Source organism: Peromyscus californicus, unplaced genomic scaffold (assembly GCF_007827085.1).
Source record: "Peromyscus californicus insignis strain IS unplaced genomic scaffold, ASM782708v3 Scaffold_19__1_contigs__length_69161282, whole genome shotgun sequence".
Lineage (NCBI taxonomy): Eukaryota > Metazoa > Chordata > Mammalia > Rodentia > Cricetidae > Peromyscus > Peromyscus californicus.
Genome location: NW_026294491.1, coordinates 66,446,995 through 66,464,554, shown reverse-complemented (window position 1 = coordinate 66,464,554; position 17,560 = coordinate 66,446,995). Strand labels below are relative to the sequence as shown.

General features: G+C 39.5%; 1 pseudogene; it reads right to left on the bottom strand.

The window, feature by feature from the left end:
- Positions 1–3,791: 3,791 nt before the first annotated feature.
- Positions 3,792–16,566, bottom strand: LOC128113959 (tripartite motif-containing protein 59-like; annotated as a pseudogene).
- Between the last annotated feature and the right edge of the window lie 994 nt (positions 16,567–17,560).

Sequence of the window (17,560 nt, the reverse complement as noted above, 5' to 3'; positions counted from 1 at the left end):
ACACTTTTGAAGTATTTAAAGAATTTTATCTTTTAAAATATTTAGTACTTTTATAATCTGTAATTGATACACTTCTTTATATATACATGTCATTGAAAACATGAATTAAAATCAATCAGCATTAGCCCATATTCTTATTTAAAGGAAAAGGTGATGCAGCATCTGCTTGTGAAACATTTTCCTGGTAGTAATTTGATTTTGTACATGTTTTAGACTAAATAATAATATATTGAAATTTATATATATTGAAATTGAAATTTAAGCACCATCCAATTGCTACCAAAAATTATTTCCCAGTAAAAACTATTTTGAATACTCTTTCATCTAAAAAACACAAGCAGTACATTTTGTTTTGTCTCTGAGAGATATCACAGAGATGTATACTAAGTCTCAATATTTTTATGATCTGCATGAGGCTGGGAATGCATCTCAGTGCCAAAGTACTTGGCTAGCATGGGCAATACCACGGGGTCACTCTTCGTCATGAAACAAAGCAAAACACGAACAGTGACAAGAAAGGAAGGCTACAGAACAGGTCTCAAAAACTGTTTTCAGTTTGGCTCATTTATTAAGCAATTAGACTAACTTGTATATAATTTTGTAAGTTCAAATACATACAAATTCCTTGTTATGTGGCCCCCTTCTTGGCCTGGAACTCACTGTGTAGACCAGATGACCTTGAGTTTGCGGTAATCCTTCTGTCTCCGCCTGCTCAGAGCTGAGATTACAGGCATTCACTACCATTAGCTCGCTCCATGGCTCTAATTGTTTAGAATACTGAATTTCCCTGTGCAAAGCAGTAGTACTGTTCTCATCTTGGTAAGTACAACAAAGCTCTTCTTTGTGGGCTGTCATTGCTCTTAAGTACATCATTTAACCCCAGAAAATAAATGATCACTTGAGAAGAATGCTTCTCTATAGCTAAGTCATGAGTCCCACCTAGTCTGGAAGTCCCACCTAGAGTACCACGGATGGATTTTCATACCCATGGAGAAACTCAGTTATCACTGCCCATGAAGAACCTTGTAAATATATACAGATTACCAGCAGTTCTTAAACTTTATCATTCTTACTCAGAATCACATGGAGGATTTATAATATAGATTACTTAGCAATATCCCAGAGTGTCTACTTCTATTATGCCTGGGGTAGGATCCACAAAGTTGTATTTCTAACAACTTCCCAGGTGATGCTGATACTACTTGTCCAGAGACCGCATTTGAAAACCATTGACCTAAAAACATGTTTAACTGAGATACACAAGACAATGCCAGTGACTTCTGGCCTTTGTTCAAAGACAAGTGCAATCAGTGATGAAATCCACTGCAGTTGAAGTTTTCATGTGTTCCTCCTGTTGGGTCTGAGCGGCTGCAGTCCTGGGCGGGACTGGGGAAAACTCCAGCCACAGTCCATCTCAGTCAGGATCAATGACATAGGAATTAAGGAGGCTCTGAAGGTCTCATAGCATATCACAGGGTACCTGCTGTCCCAAGTCTCTGGAAAATGCTAGGTATGGTCTAGCCTCTGACAACAAAGTCCTAGCCCAGATGGGATAAACTTGTATCTCTTTTGGATGAGAATTTTGTGTTTGTTGAACATGGACTCAATAGCCTTTCTTTCAAGAAGATTATTTTATTCTCATAATGTGAAAGAAAATTATTAATTATTAATAATAAAAAAGAATGAGACAAAATTATGGAGAAATGAAATCAGGGGACTAAGCAGAGTTTTCGTGAAATTGGACAGTAGGTATTATCTTAAAAGAAACATAACCATCCTGGATATTTTAAGCAGAAAGGGATTTAATGTAGGAAATTAGGCATTTGCAAAGTCACTGAAACAATGTGCCATACCAGGACCTAAAAATCTGAAAGCTACTGTCAGCATTGTTTCTCAGCACCCAGAGATCTGACTAGGCATCATTACACCAAATCTGACCCCTCAACTCACCCTAGTATGTGTCTGTGGCTCCGTTCTCTGGATTAGCTCTAGAACAACTGAGGAAGTATGTGTCTATGGCTCTGCTCTCTAGATTAGCTATAGAACAGCTGAGGAAAAGGAGGGTTGATTTGGCTCCTGGTTTCAGAGGGTTTAGTCAGTCACAACTGGGCAGAGCAATCCACATCATAGTGGCCAAAGAGTTGGAGAAACAGAGCTCAGGTAGCTTCTCCTGTAGTAGAATATTATTTTAAGGTGTGTTACTTTTGCTTATGTTGCATTTGTTTAACTCTGCGAAGCTGTGTTACTGTGCCTGTCTAAAACACCTGATGATTTAATAAAGAACTGAACAGTCAATAGCAAGGCAGGAGAGAGGATAGTCAGGGCTGGCAGGCAGAGAGAATATATAGAAGGAGAAATATGAAAAACAGAGGAAGTAGTCACAAAAGGAGGAGGACTCTAGGAGCCAGTCACCTAGCTACACAGCAATCCATGGAATAAGAGTAAGATACAGAAGAGAACAGGAAAAGCCCAGAAGTAAAAGGTAAACGGGATAAGTTAAGAAAAGCTGGCTAGAAACTAAGCCAACCTAAGGCTGGGCACTCATAATTAAGAATAAACCCCTGTGTGTGATTTATCTGGGAGCTGGGTGTCAGGCCTCCTAAAAAGTGCAAAAACAAAGAACAACATTCTCCCTTTTTCCTTTTTTTTATCCTATCCAGGCTCTTAACTCCTGGGATGGTACCAACCACTTTCCAGGCAGATCTTTCTGCTTCAGACAACCATCTCTGTAAATGCCTTCACCAACACACTCAGAGGTGTGCCTCACTAATCTCTTAGGTGGTTCTTAAATGTGATATGTGTGTGTATCTTTATGTGAATATGTTAAGTGTGTGTGTGTGTGTGTGTGTGTGTGTGTGTGTGTGTGTGTGTGTGTGTGTATGGTGTAGAGGCCAGAGGCCAATACTGGGTGTCTTCTTCAATTGCTCTGAGTGCAGGTGACTGAGGAGACCAGAAAAGAACACTCAATGCCCCTGGAACTGGATGGAACTGGAGTTACGGGTATTACAAGCCACCAGCGATTTCTAGTACAGGTCCTCTACAGGAGTAGTAAGCACACACTGAACTCTCTTCAGCCCTTTTACCTAATTTTTGATACAGGATTTCTCTGTTGCTGAACATGGAGCTCATCCATGTGGCTAAAATGACTGGCCAATGAACTCCAGAGATCCTCTTGTATCTGTCCACCACATCACCTCACGCAGCACTGGGGGTCCTGGCTTTTGGAAAGGTGCGGACATCAAAACTCAGGTCCTCATGCTTGCCAGTCAGGCATGTTATGCACTAAGCCATCACCGCAGCCTCACTTGGTTCTTAATACAAACAAGCTATCAAAAGTTCCATTTCCCAACTCAATAACACTGTCTTCCCTTCATTTCTGCCACCAGGTGCTGTAATGTGCACATCTAATGGATGGGGTCCAATTTGTATGCTGAAGTCAAATAGCCGTTTCTAGATTTCCATCCGCCACAGCACAGGAAGACGCACTGGGATTGGTAGTGAATGCCAAACAAGATAGCACGTACTGTGACATGTTGTGGTGACAATGACACCTTTGGAGAGGCCCTCCTTACACACAACTTCCACATTCTTGTAACTATACTTTGATCGTTGAAGTAGCTTGCTGACAGGAAGAAATCCGAGTTCCCAGTCTACCCACCAGCAGTCAACTCCATTGCCTTCTGCAATTTTATTCTTATATGAAGGGATTGCGATTGTAGTCACTTAATGGTAAATGTTTTTTTTCTTCAAATTAGTAAAATGAACCCCCCTCCCCAAAAGTAGTGGAGCTTTTAGTGTTCTTGATTAATCAGCTTGCCAACATCACAGAGAACTGCCAATTTTTTTTTTCTGATCTAATGTATCAGTAAGCTCCTTAATATACTGGAGAACAACTTCCTTATCACCTTGAGACATTTTCTCAGAATGACATTTCTGTTCTTTAAGCTTTTCAATAAGACGAGTGATATCTGTCCAGTGTGTGTCGGTTAACTGTTTAAATAATGCCTTTTCTTTCAGATAGGCACTTTGAAGGTCATCTATAAGATGACCACAATGTCGGCCTATAGCAAGACAATGGCCACAAACTAATTTTTTTTTATCTAGTAGACAATAAACATTTAATGGTTGCCTCTATGGTGACATCTGAGTGGTCTTCTTGCTGGTACTTTTCAATAATTGCTCTTAATGCAAAATTGACAGGTAAGGATTCTATACTAGTTGAAGCAATTTCAATAATACTTCTGCAATTAGGACACTTGAGTGGAATTCACAAAGGTCTCCATATACAAAAGTTACCAGATGCCTGAAGAACATTTTCCAAACAAATTCTACAAAATGTATGAGAGCATGGCGGTACTCAAGGATCCTCAAAAATGCTGTAACACATGAGATGTTAACTCGTCCTCAAAATTGTGCAATTCTTGCTTTGTTGATCCCCTGATCTGGATATTGAATATACTTTATCTTCAACTATCTCAGGTTCTTTTGTTATTCGGCTGCGAAGGGCCACAGGCCCTCCTGCAGCTCCATGCCGCTGCACCTTAAAGACATAATTAGAGACAGATCTGATATTTTGTTACATCAGGAAAGACTGTCAGCCACAGAATGTGCAAACTTGGAATAAGTTTCAATTAAAGACCTTATGAGAAGCAAGAAAGCCGGGCTGCGGCGCCGCCTGCAATCCCAGCACTTGATGGGCAGAGTCGGCAGATTGCTGGGAGTTTCAGATCCGCCCGGTATACATGGTGAGATAGAGGTCAGTGTGGACTACATAGTGAGACCCTGGTTCAAAAAAGAAAACAAAACTGAGCAAACAAACAAAAAAAGTCACTATATGGATGTTAGACAAAAACACAAGAGTTTTAATTAAATGACCTAATTTTTAATAATGCTGCTTATGTGACTTTGAAGCCTATTAGTTAGCCTGTTTTAGACAATGTCCTCCTCTGCATGAGGACAGTAATAACTATCAGCTAAGGGTGTTATAAAAAATAAAACAGCATGCATGAAAGAATTCCAGAGAGTATCTAGCATATATTAGATATTCATTGCTTTAATTATCCATCCATTCATTCCTTCATTCTATAAATATTTATTGAGCATCCATACCATGCCAGCTACTGTTCAAAGTGCTTTTCAGGTGTTATTCAATAATACAGAGGGGGACAAAATATATGATGAGTTTGACCCTTTGGAGTTTATAAACTAGTGGAAGAGGCCACACAATAAATAAATGAACATAAATATAATTACATAATTACAAACTGGGATGTATGCCATGAAGTTAAAGGATAAAGTGGCATGAGAATGACCAGCAGGTGAGACCTAATTTAAATTGAGGTGGTCCAGGAAGGCTTCTCTCTAGAAATGCCATTAAAACTGAAGCATGCATAAGTAGAAATTAACTAATTGAAGAGTAAGCAGAGAGTGAGGTGAGTGGATAGATGCTGTTGATGTCCTGCACTGAATGATGCTCTGCACTAAATGATGTTCTGCCCTGGGAATGAGCATTATTTCCGTAAATTGTCTTCAGGTACAAGTATGGGGTACCAGAAACCTACGTTAAAATAGAGGAAGTGGTTGACGTGAAGGTGAGGAGGAGTAGGGAGGAGCAGGAATGTTCTGGAGCTCCTCACACTAGTTCACAAGAGCTGGTGATGCACATCTCATCCCAACTCTGAGTTTAGTGATATCTTAATGATGACATGAAGCTGTCCATGAATGGAGTATTTACAACATTCAAGCCAGCATACAATACAATAAAGGCCTTTTTTCTCTCTCTCTAAAGAAAGCTAATTGTTAAAGCTTGGCTAGCATATCTGTGCAAGGGTTTGCTGTGCTTTTTGATATTTTGAACTACACTTTAATAAAAATAAAATATAAGAGAAAACAAGGAGCTAGGCATACAACTTACTGAATATAAACAAGGTCCTGAACTCAGTCTGAAGTATTGCTGCATCTATATGTATTTCTTGACCTTTTCTTTCGGCTCTTTTTCTTCTGCTTGTTATATCTTATTCTGGATTGTTTTTGTTTTATCTTATTTTATTTTATTATTTGTTCAAGATGCCTGTTTGTATCCTAATGAGAAAGGAAAAGAAAGGGTGTGGATTTGGGTGGTGGGGAAGAGGGAAGAATCTGGGAGGAGTTGGGGGAAACTGTAATCAGAGTATATTGTATGAAAAAAATCTGTTTTCAATTAAAAAAAGAAAAAGAAAGAAGAGGAAGGGGAAGGAAAAGAATAAATAAAAGAGAAAGAAAGTAAAAATAAAAATGCAGACACATTAGAACAAGAACTCATTCTAACTTCAGGTGTGTTATCATTTAGCTTCATGTCACCATCATGACGTCACTGAACACAGAGTTGGGTGAGATGTGCACCACCAGCTCTTGGGAGCCTATTCCATCTAACCATTTCACTTCTTTAGCCCAGATTTCTGATATCTTCTGACACCTTATAGAAAACCACTCATTCCAGCGTAAATGTAAAGGCTCCCAAATGAGAGAATAGAGCCCATACCAAGTATTTCAGGCAGAGTACTTATCTACAACTTATTTACAAATTGATTTCATCAGAACATCTTCATACATGCATGCTATTACCCTTGTTCCTGTTTGTCCTCCTCCCTTTCCTGGGCTCCTCCCTCTGCAATGACCTCCCCGCACCCCCAGTTAGTTTCCTCTTCTGCTTTCTGAGGACATGCATTCCATCATCCTCTCTATTTCCTCACCTTCAGGGTTTCTCACAATCCTCTTTCTAGTTTCACACACACGCACACACACACACACACACGCACACACACACACACATATATATATATCACTTTTAAATCTTGGTTCTTCTGCATATGAGAGAAAAATGTGGCACTTGTCTTTCTGAAATTGGGTTACTTTGCTTAATAGGATCTCCAGTTGCATCCATCTTCCGGCACATGGAATGATTTCACTTTTCTTTACAACTGCATAAAATTCAATTGTGTATATGCACCACATTTTCTTTTTCCATCCACCAGTTGATATCTAGGCAAGTTCCCTTTCCTGGCTACTGTGAATAGCACAGCAAGAGACACCAACACACAAACATCTCCAAAGCGAGACTATTTTATACAGAGAATGGCTAGATAAGCGCAGGAAGGTCCAGAGTGGAATGCTAAAGTAACATGGATATTGAAAATGCCATGAAAAGTTACCAATCCTAGGGTCCAGACGACAAATAGGAAGAGTTGTTGTCAGAACCTACGTCCTGTGAGATCTAGGAAGAAACACCTCAGTGCATACAAGCCACAATCTCTGAAGCAGCAGGGAGGGCAGCCGGATGGCTTTTCAATTTTTTATTTTTGTGGATGGAAGGTGTGATGTAGACATGCATGCAACACAGTGTGCATGCAGAGGTTGGAGGACAACTTGTATGAGTAACTTCTCTCTTTCCACCATGTAGGACCTGGGGATCAAACTTCAGCCTTAGCAGCAAGTGCTTTACCTACTGAGCCCTCTCGGTGGCTCTATTTCTGCATTTCTTATTATCAAGGATATTGATAGCTTCTCTCTGTCTGTCTCTGTCTCTGTTTCTCTGTCTCTCTCCCTGCCCCCTCCACCAGCATTTTTCATATAACCAAAAGTCTTGAAGGGAGAGCTAGATAGAATAGATTGCAGAGTTTTTGCTGTCCGATACAATAAAGATAATGTTTCCTTCAAAGGCAAAACCTGTGCAGGTTTACTTACAAGAGGCATCAGGGAGTAAGCCTAGATTTTCCAGAACTCTTTTTCATTAGCTATGATCCTAACTACTGTCGATGCATCAGCTTTAGCTGTTTAACTTCATTCGTGGGGGACTTGGGAGGCAAGGGGAGCCAATATGACCCTGAAGCTGCTGGTGTGTAATGAGTAATAGAATGCTTTGCTTCTGAGACAAGAGTCTCATGCCTTGTCCACATCCACATGACAGGCTAAGCTGTTTGTATGCAGATAGAGTAAATCTCAGAATGAACCTCTCTCTCTCTCTCTCTCTCTCTCTCTCTCTCTCTCTCTCTCTCTCTCTCCCTCCCTCCCTCCCTCCCTCCCTCCCTCCCTCCCTCCGTAACTACTCTTTCTTTGTTCTCTAACTATTCTGAGACAAGGCCTCACTTTGTAGACCAAGCCAGTCTCAAACTCAGGACCCTCCTGCTTCAATGTCCCAGGTACTGGGGTAACAGGCATGCACCACCATGCCTGCCTCCTTCACAGTTCTTGATAGAGTTGTCCACTCAACTCATCAAACATTCACCTTTGAAACTACTGCTCACTCCATGAACATCTTCCAGAAACAAGGTAGAGAAAAATGAAGCACATCAGTTATCGTGACCCTTCTGTTTGTCTTCTAAATTTAAGTTTAACAGCCCATCTTGTATTGTCTCCATTAGTATTGCTTTGACCACTTGAGTTCATTCTTTTCTGAATTTTTGGTGAGCTGTTAGTAGGGGGAAAATTAGAGGTCTTCAACCTGGTATATTTGGACAGAAGCCTCTTAACTTCCATTTTATACCTGACATGCTTATATAGTTTTAGATATTAGCTTTAACTTTCAGAGTTCTGTCTTGCAAAAAGACAGCTAACTGGATGTTCATTCAAGTGTGGAAATGGTGTAGATACCTTCACCAGTGAAACCTTCATTGGAGAACTTGGTTCTCATTAGGTATGGGGAATGCTTCAGCTTGTTGGCTATAATTAACCTTGACATGCAAGTGGGTTTTAGGTCTTTTGGGTAGGTAAAAGAAACCAGAATTTTCTATCTGGATCTCAAATGGTGATTTTCGACAGAGTCCCATCCAGACAAAAATGTTAAAGCTGGGAACTAAATATCAAACTAATCCATTTCACAATTTTACATGAGTTTAGAAAAGGAGAAAAGAAAACAAAAACCTTTCACTGGCCTAAGGTGTATCTCCCCACAAGTCTCTGCCTTTCCAGGAAGTAACACATTGAATACAATAATCCTACTGAAGCATCCATTGTTCCTCAAGCATCCCTTGCACTGAGAAGAGAAAGCAGGCTGCCATGTCTTCTGCCCATTATGTGAGATTAGTTTACCTTTCCACGAGCTTAAACAAAATAGCAGCTCAATGGACCTCCTAGGACCGACCAAATCAGAAAACGGAACTCTAACCAATATTACAGCGAGGTTTAATAGTTTTCTGATATTTGGTCTAAATTTTATTGCTGTCGGTTGAGTATCTCTTTTTAAGCAATTTTATTTTCCTCTCAATTATGCACATATGTTTTGTGTAATATATCTCCTTGTGGTAGAAGAATAAGGGGACACTGAAAATGACATTGGTTATTTAGCTTTTCTTGTTATTACAATCAATGGTTTCTTTATGATCATTTTGTTAAACTAGGCACTTATTATGCTTCTCTTTTTCTTCTTTTTCAGGAAAGTCAGTGCTGTTGGCCTCTTATCTCCCTGTTCAGAATTTTCCTCCCATCTGATGAGAAAGTTGATAACAGAGTCTTTTCATCAAGGTGCTTTTAAGGTAATTTTTATGTTTTTGTTTAACATGGCTCAAAGAGAAACTCCCCCCTCAAATCAAGATGCAGATGCTGATTAAACACATGGTGTCTGCTCCCCTGCACATTGGCCCAGTGCCTGGAAGGATCATGCACCAGCAGGTGGATGGGATTGTGGCTGATACACCTGACATGAGAATGGACTGTAATGAAGTCTAGGCTGTACTCCAGTAAAAATCAGGATCTTCATGCCTTTGACTAAATCACTTCAGATCAAGCCTCTATTATGATAGAACTAACTAGTGGTTTTCAAAAATTAAAATCAAAAAGGACTCCAGTACACCATGCTTTTTCACACATTGTGGGAATCTTAGACTTGGGGCATGATAGCAGAAAGAATACTTTGACAGAGTAACTACAAAAGGCGATTTCAATTCTTTGCCTCTCCCATTTGATCACTGTTGTCCTAACTCAGGCTTGGCTGGGTAACTTACTGGGATCAACGAGACATTATCAAATATGGCATATGCAGAAGCTTTCAAAGAACTTATTGATCTCTACTTGTATACTTGTGCTATTGCCTTCACCTCAAAAGAAGGAATAGGTTGGGTCATTGGTGATTAAGGAACACATGCCTGATCACTCCCACCACCCAGGTTGTGGGGAGCTAACCATCCGACTTGTCAATGAATCCAGTCTCATCAGAGAAACTACACTTCCCAAACAGAAACAAATCATTCATCTAGAGAGTAGTGTGCTAAGAAAATAAACGCTAATCATTTTAAGCTGCTGAGATTTGAGGTGGCATCGCTGAGCATTTTCATGTGATTAACAATTCATACAGTCACTGTTGAAGAAACATTTACTGAGTACCTAGTAGGCTCTGGGGTGATGCAAAGAGAGCAAGGCATAATAGTCATTGCCTTCAAAGTGCTGATATACTAGTAAAGACAGGGATTTGTCAACATGTGATGTCAGCATAAAACAGTGCTAAATATAAGCAAAAATATCATGCTATGCAAATACTACTCGGTTTCAGTGTTTAAAAAGAATGCTTTAGCATTCTTGTATAATTGGATAAAATAAATCTTGAACATTCATTGCATCACAAGTAGATACACATGTATCCCTTCATACATGAGTGTTGCTGCCACAGTATACTATAGCAGCAGGACACACTAACAGCAGCAAGTGGGTATTAGCTCTGTTGATACTTAGCTTTCATTTTCACCTATCTGCCCATTTGTGGTTGAGAGGTGGATTCTTTGAAATCTTGGGCCCCAAATATGATGTAATCTGTCTTTCAATGGGAAGGAAACAAAATACTCTTTGCCTTGTAAGAGATTATACAAAACGAAGAGAAAGAATGCAGAGGTATCTAGCCAGAGAAAGGAGAAAAATATAATTAAGAGGAGCTCCAAAACATCTTCACCATGCTGATCAAGTGAGGCCCATGGACCTGCAATGTGAACTTTTCCCAGGAACTCATTAGAAACACTGATCAAAAGCCCTAACGTAGACATACTGAGTCAGAATTTTTTTTATACTGAGGATGCCAGGTAATTCTCTACCACACTGAAGTCTGAGAGGAAAGTTTGAGAAGCTCTGTCTTTTCTACATGCTTCAAGTGCATTTTTCTGAGTGCCACAGTAGATAAGCAAGTACAAGCCTCAGTTTTCCTGAGATACAGTAAAGTGAATGAAAGACAGTATTATAATAAATAAGTAAATAGGTAGATAAATAAATAAATAAATACTAACGAGAACACTTTGACATCCCTACAGCACCAAAGAGGCTATTTCAACACTGCGTTTCAAATTGAGGGATGAGATCTAAGAGAAGACTGCACAATCATTTAAATAAATTTACAATTTCCACACCAGTTGAAGGTTAGAATTTCTAGAGTATCTTTACAAAATCTCAAAGATCAAGCCTTTCTCCAAACCAATCTAAATCAAAATGTTTGGTGATATGGAAGGGCAAAGGATGGGGAATATGATGGTTAATTTTTATTATCAAATTGATGAGATTTCTATTTGCCATAGAAACATATCTCTGGCTGTGTCTGTGAAGTTGTTTCCAGAAAACTTCAACATAGCAGGGAAAAGCTGCTATGGACACAGGTGTCACTGTCAAAGACACTGAATTTATAACAGATCTTGAACAGACAGATAACTGAAGAATTTGTCACAGATTTGACTAAAAATGAACCCATTCAAGTTTGTTCTACAGAAGAAAATGTATGTTATAAACTTCTAGCCATGAAGAGTAGTCATGCTCAGCCTGTTAAATCCACAACATCCTGGGTACAGAAATGTTCTATTTAGATTACTACTGGAGAGATCCCTGAAATGTACGGGCACCAGGGACATTTAATAGATTGTACCATGGAAGGAGCACTTCCTTATGCCATGTTATATACTGCTTTGTGGTTTTTAAAGTATCTCATGTAGCCTAGGCTAGCCTCTAACTTGGTATGCAACTGATGTTGTCCTTGAACTCTTTATCCTTCTGCCTTCAAGTGCTGCAATTGCAAGTGTGTGCCAAAGTGGCTGGTTCGGTAACAATATTTCTCAACCTTGGGGACCCTTGAAAATCTGCCAATGGGGGGGGGGCGGGAAACAACAACAACAAAACTTTCTTCCAATGAAAGTACATATATTCAACTAAACGCAGAGTTTTTTTGGAAAATAAAGAATCCCCCAAATGTCATTCATGGTCCACTTCCTCACAATGCTGATCTCTGGATTGAGTCTCCCTAAGATTGTGGCTTCAGGAAAGCTTATTGCCCTATGAGTGTGCTACGTGTTATTCAGGTATCCATTAATCGGTGACAAGTGGATATGCACAGTCTTCATCTCACAGAATTAATAAAGCAGGGGACAAATTTAGTAAATGAAGACTTGCAGTAATCAAAGGGACAGTCCCGCTGGCCCAGTGCTCAGATCCTGCTGGTGGTGTGACACACACTGCCTTGCCTGTCTTACATAGCACTTTCTGCTTTTCCTTTAGTATTCTTTGTCTCTATTTGAAACTCTTCTTGGAGAAGTTATGGCAGAGCACACCTGATATAAAGGCTGGCATCTTTTTGTTTGTTTGTTTTATTTCGTTTATTTTCTCGAGACAAGATTTGCTTATGTAACAGCCCTAGTTATCCTGGAACTCTCTATGTAGACCAGGCTGGTCTCAAACTCACACAGATCAGCCTGCCTCTGCCTCCCAAGTACTGGGATTAAAGGCGTGTGTCACCACCCAGAGGCATCTTAATTTTTTTAAAAAATGTACTGCTGTTAAGTGAATTCATGTGCAATCTCTTATAACACTTTCTTCTTTACAACCAAAACTATAATCATTAAAAGAACTCTGTATTTTCCTTTCCCTACAATTTCTGGTTACTACTATTCTGCTTCTGTTTCCAGGAATGTGAAGGTGTGTGTGTGTGTGTGTGTGTGTGTGTGTGTGTGTGTGTGTGTGTGTGTGTATGTGTGTGTATTTGTGATGTGATGTCTGTGTGTGGTGTGTGCGTGTGGTGTGCACATGTGGTGTGTGCATGTGGTGTGTATGTCCTTTTTCACTTAGCTTGTCTCTAGGAATGTGAAGTTGTGTGTATGTGTGCATATATGTGCATTTGTGTTCTATTTCATTTTGCATAATGACCTCCAGGCTCATCCATGTTTAGTTCTGTGTCAAAATTTCTTTGCTCCTTAAGATTTCTAGTGTTCCCTTGTGTGTATCTGCTATGTTTTTTAATTTAGTCATCTGTAGGTGGACATTTGCATTACTTCAATCTTTTAGCTATTGTAAGTTCAGCTTGTTAGTGCAGGCCTGTGATTCAACTACTTGAGAAGCTAAGGCAGGAGTCATTTGCCAATTCAAGAACTGCCTGAATAACTTAGAAAGAACCTGTCTAAAGTTTTTTTTTTTAAGTTTAGGAATATAGCTCAGTTGCAGAGTAGTTGCCTAGAATGTGTAAGACCTTAGGTTTAATCTGTAGTAAAACACACACACACACACACACACACACACACACACACACACACACACACACCACACACACACACACACACACACACACACACAGAGAGAGAGAGAGAGAGAGAGAGAGAGAGAGAGAGAGAGAGAGAGAGAGAGAGAATATCTCTAAAGCTTTGCCCTAGCTAGCTTTTTCTATTGCTGTTATAAACACTATGACACCACAAGCAATTTGCAGCGGAAAGTGTGTATTTTATCTTACAGCTTACAGTCTATCATGAACAGAAATCAGAGCAGAAATGCAAGACAGGAACCTGGAGGCAGAAACTGAAGCAGAGACCATGGAGGAACACTACTTACTGGCTTACACCCATGGCTTGCTCAGTTTACTTTCTTACACAAGCCCAGACCCACCTGCCCATGGGTGGTACAACCCACAGTTGTCAATAAATCAAGAAAATGTCCCCCAAGACATGCCCACAGGCCAATCTAACGGAGTCAGTTCCTTACCTGAGGTAAGGAATTGGGACTCTAGTTTGTGTCAAGTTGATTTAAAAAAAAAAAAAAAGTAATCAATATAAGCTTGTGAAAGATGTTCATCCCAGGAGGCAGAATGGAGAGACAACTCAGGGCTCTCAGTTCTCCCAAAATGAGAGAGAACTTTCAGCCATTCTTTAGCAAGAATGAGAAGTACAAATCTCAGATCTGAGCTATCACTATAGGACAGAATGGTAAAATTCAAGGACTGTTTAAAAAAAAAAATTCCAATAACAAAAATAATACATTTACTATAAAATGTTTGAAGACTAAAAATGTCACAGTTGCCTCTAATGCCACCAGCCAAGAGAGGCCAGGCCGGTCTACAAAGTGAGTAGAGAGGAGGCCTGCAGGCACACTGAGCTTTCCTCAGACTTCCTTTGATCTGGGTCACTCTTTGGCTGGCTCCACCTACTGTGAGGGAGGAACTTCTCACCTCAGTTATCCTTTCCAGAAATGCTGCCATGGCTTTGTCAAGACTTAGCTTGATTTCAGATCCTGTCAAGTTGACAATCAAGTTTAACCATTCCCTAAAATGATTTTTAAATTAAAATTTCGAAGATAGGGCCTTATTATATAGCTCATACTGACCCCAAACTCATAATTTTTCTGTCTCCCTCTACTGTGTACTGAGATTATAAATATGTGCCATTTCCACTTAAATGAAAATTAAAAATTATTTTATTATGTATATGCATATTTCTATTTGTGTCTATGCATGTATATTCAGGAGCTTATGAAGGCCTGAAGAGAATATTGTATCCTTTGGAGTTGTCTTCGTGGGCTGTCTGATGAAGGTACTGGGAACTGAATTTGTGTCTTCTGAAAGATCAGCAAGCATTCTTATCTGCTAGGCCATCTAACCACCATAAATGAATTTTTTTCTGCCTCCAATTTTTGGAATTCATAGAGCATTATTGTTTGTGCCCAGTGTTTTCCAGTAGACAGATTGGCTTGAGTGTCTTTGGGTAGTCTCAGATCTAAATCTGAAGGGCAACTTGACCTGCAAAATCTCAATTATATCTAGCCAGGGATCGGCCATTATCAGTAGATATCGTAGAATATGTGATAGGCAGGCAGAGCCTTGGCTCTTTTATTCATACAGAGATGGTTCTATACTAATCCTTGAAACTTTTGCATGTTACTTTAAACAACAAAAGCAACTGTAAGCTGCTAAAGGCCTTATGAAGAGACTATCTGGACTTTTCTACATTTCTGTGTTTGGGTCTAAGAGAGGTATGATCATCTAATAAAGATCAGAGGGATATTACAGAAGAATGAGACTTGGTAGTGTGGTTGGTTTTTAAGGAAGAAAATGGCCACAAGCAAGGAATGTGAATGACTTCTAAAAGTCAGGGATATCCCTTACCTGTCATCTATCAAGAAAATGAAGACCTGATTCTAAAACCTTGAGGAACTGAATTCCACTAACAGTCCAAATGAATAGTACCCCCCCTCCTAAACAGGGGAACACTTTGATTTTAGTCTAGTAAACTCTGTATCAAAACCTTTGGCCTTTATTACAAAGAAGATAATAACTTGTGTTTTTCTCTTTTTGGATTAAATTGTTGTGGCATTATCTCAGTGACAGGTTGAGGCAGATTTTATTTTCTAAAGTTGATCCAATATTGCCCTGGCTATTCTTCCCATTGGAAAACACAACTGTCCCTGACTTCAAATGTGGGCATGGTAAGTTCACTCTTAACTTATTAGGCAGAAGTGATGCTGCTGGCCATGAAGCTTTGACTTTGTTCCCTGAAACACTTCAACTCAGAGCCCTGGGCGCTGGGTGCATGCAAATCTGAGGGTTCTTGGGAGTACCCTGCAGAGTAGAGTGAAGCCATGAAGAGAGACTCCAAGGGAAGGCAGGGATGGGCAGTCAGACTTTCAATCCATCTTGCCCCTATGCCACATTATGTGGCTAGAGATACATTTAGATGATTCCAGCCCTTAGTGCCCATCCACCCCATCTTAACCTTTCCCCAACTGAAGCCTAGATAAAGAAGTGTCAAGCCATCTTAAATATGACTATCTAATTCCTGACCCGTGGAATCTTTAAGCATAATAAGATGATTATTGCTCTCTGCCTTAAGGCCATGAGTCTTTGTTACCCACATTAATACTTGGAACACACTGAAACAAGTGCCTATGAAGTCAACTGTCGCATACAAGAAAGAAAACTTTGTTCCTTCCGAAAGCACTGGAGCTCTGAGAACTGTTGGCCTAAGACATTAGTATATGTCTACCAGGGATTGAGTGTAGTAGTAGGCAGGTGTTTAGTATAAATGAGGCCATGTGTATAATCCGAAGTACACAAAATAAAGCAGTCACTAAATGTCCATGTTTCTATACCTATATATGGATATATAGCTATAGTTGCTGGTCTGATGTTTCAATTTTCTCCTCTTACCCACACTGAAGTCTCTGATTAAGTTCTCTGATAACTGCAATTTTTCTTTGAAGAGTGTCGTGTGTAAATACAGTTATTCATGACTGTTCTTAGCTCTTACCATCGAGTAAATAAGAATCCCAAGGTTTAGCTCCTTTCTGTTCACTCACCTCTCTTTCTGACATGGTGCATGCTAGGAATTGCTTCTGAATTCCTGGAGAGGTAAATGTTAATCAAATTAAGTTCAACAAAGACAGAATTTGAGTTCTCATTGGCTCCACTCACATTTATTTGCTATCAGCACAGCGTCTGTACACTGAGTTAAAGGCAGTCTCTGAGGTCATGCCAAGAGCTTCCCTTGTCTTGATGTGCTGTTTTATTTGTTCTTGTCTTTCCATCATGTATTATTATGTTCCTCTCAGAGTGAGGAGCTCATGGGCAGTGGCTCAATAGGGTTTCAGTCCATCATTATCAAAGAAGCAGTCAGTTGAAATTCCATAGACTCCTTCACAACTTGTCTTCTTTCATTTGGAGTCTACAGCGCCATATGCCAGGTTTTCTTCTCTTCTGTATATTTGTGAGCATTTTAGCAGGAAATCATACGGTTGCCTATCAGATATGTCTAGACAGTCTCTTTGTGAATCTCAATAGTAGACACGCCCCTAAAGGCTTTTGCTGTAGGACTATACCTTCAAATGTTTTAACATAAGATATGAAAGTTAAATGAGAGAATATTCTGATATATGAAATTTAGCTCTACTCCAGTTTTTCAAGAATGCATCTGTTCATGTCTTAAGGCATACATAAATGAATTGATAATTTGATATCAGGGGGAGTTGGCTACACATGTGACACATTATGACGCTACAGAATTTGGAAGGAATAGCATTATGTTCTTTAAGTATTTTTGATAGAACAGTGTTACAACTTCTGGTATTTAAGTGTGCAAACTGAATTAAAATTAAAACTTAATTACTATAGCATAGTATCTAGTGCCCTTCAAATAGCCAGATTAATGGCAAGCTGTGGATTATATATTAACCCACCTTAACTATTCAGAAAATACTTACTAAGCTAAAAACAGATGATCACAGGATTTTGTGTGTTAAAATGAAAAAGAAAATAATACCAGTTTTCCAGGTTCATGAAGTCAACTTTCTCATGAGAAAATAGAGCTCA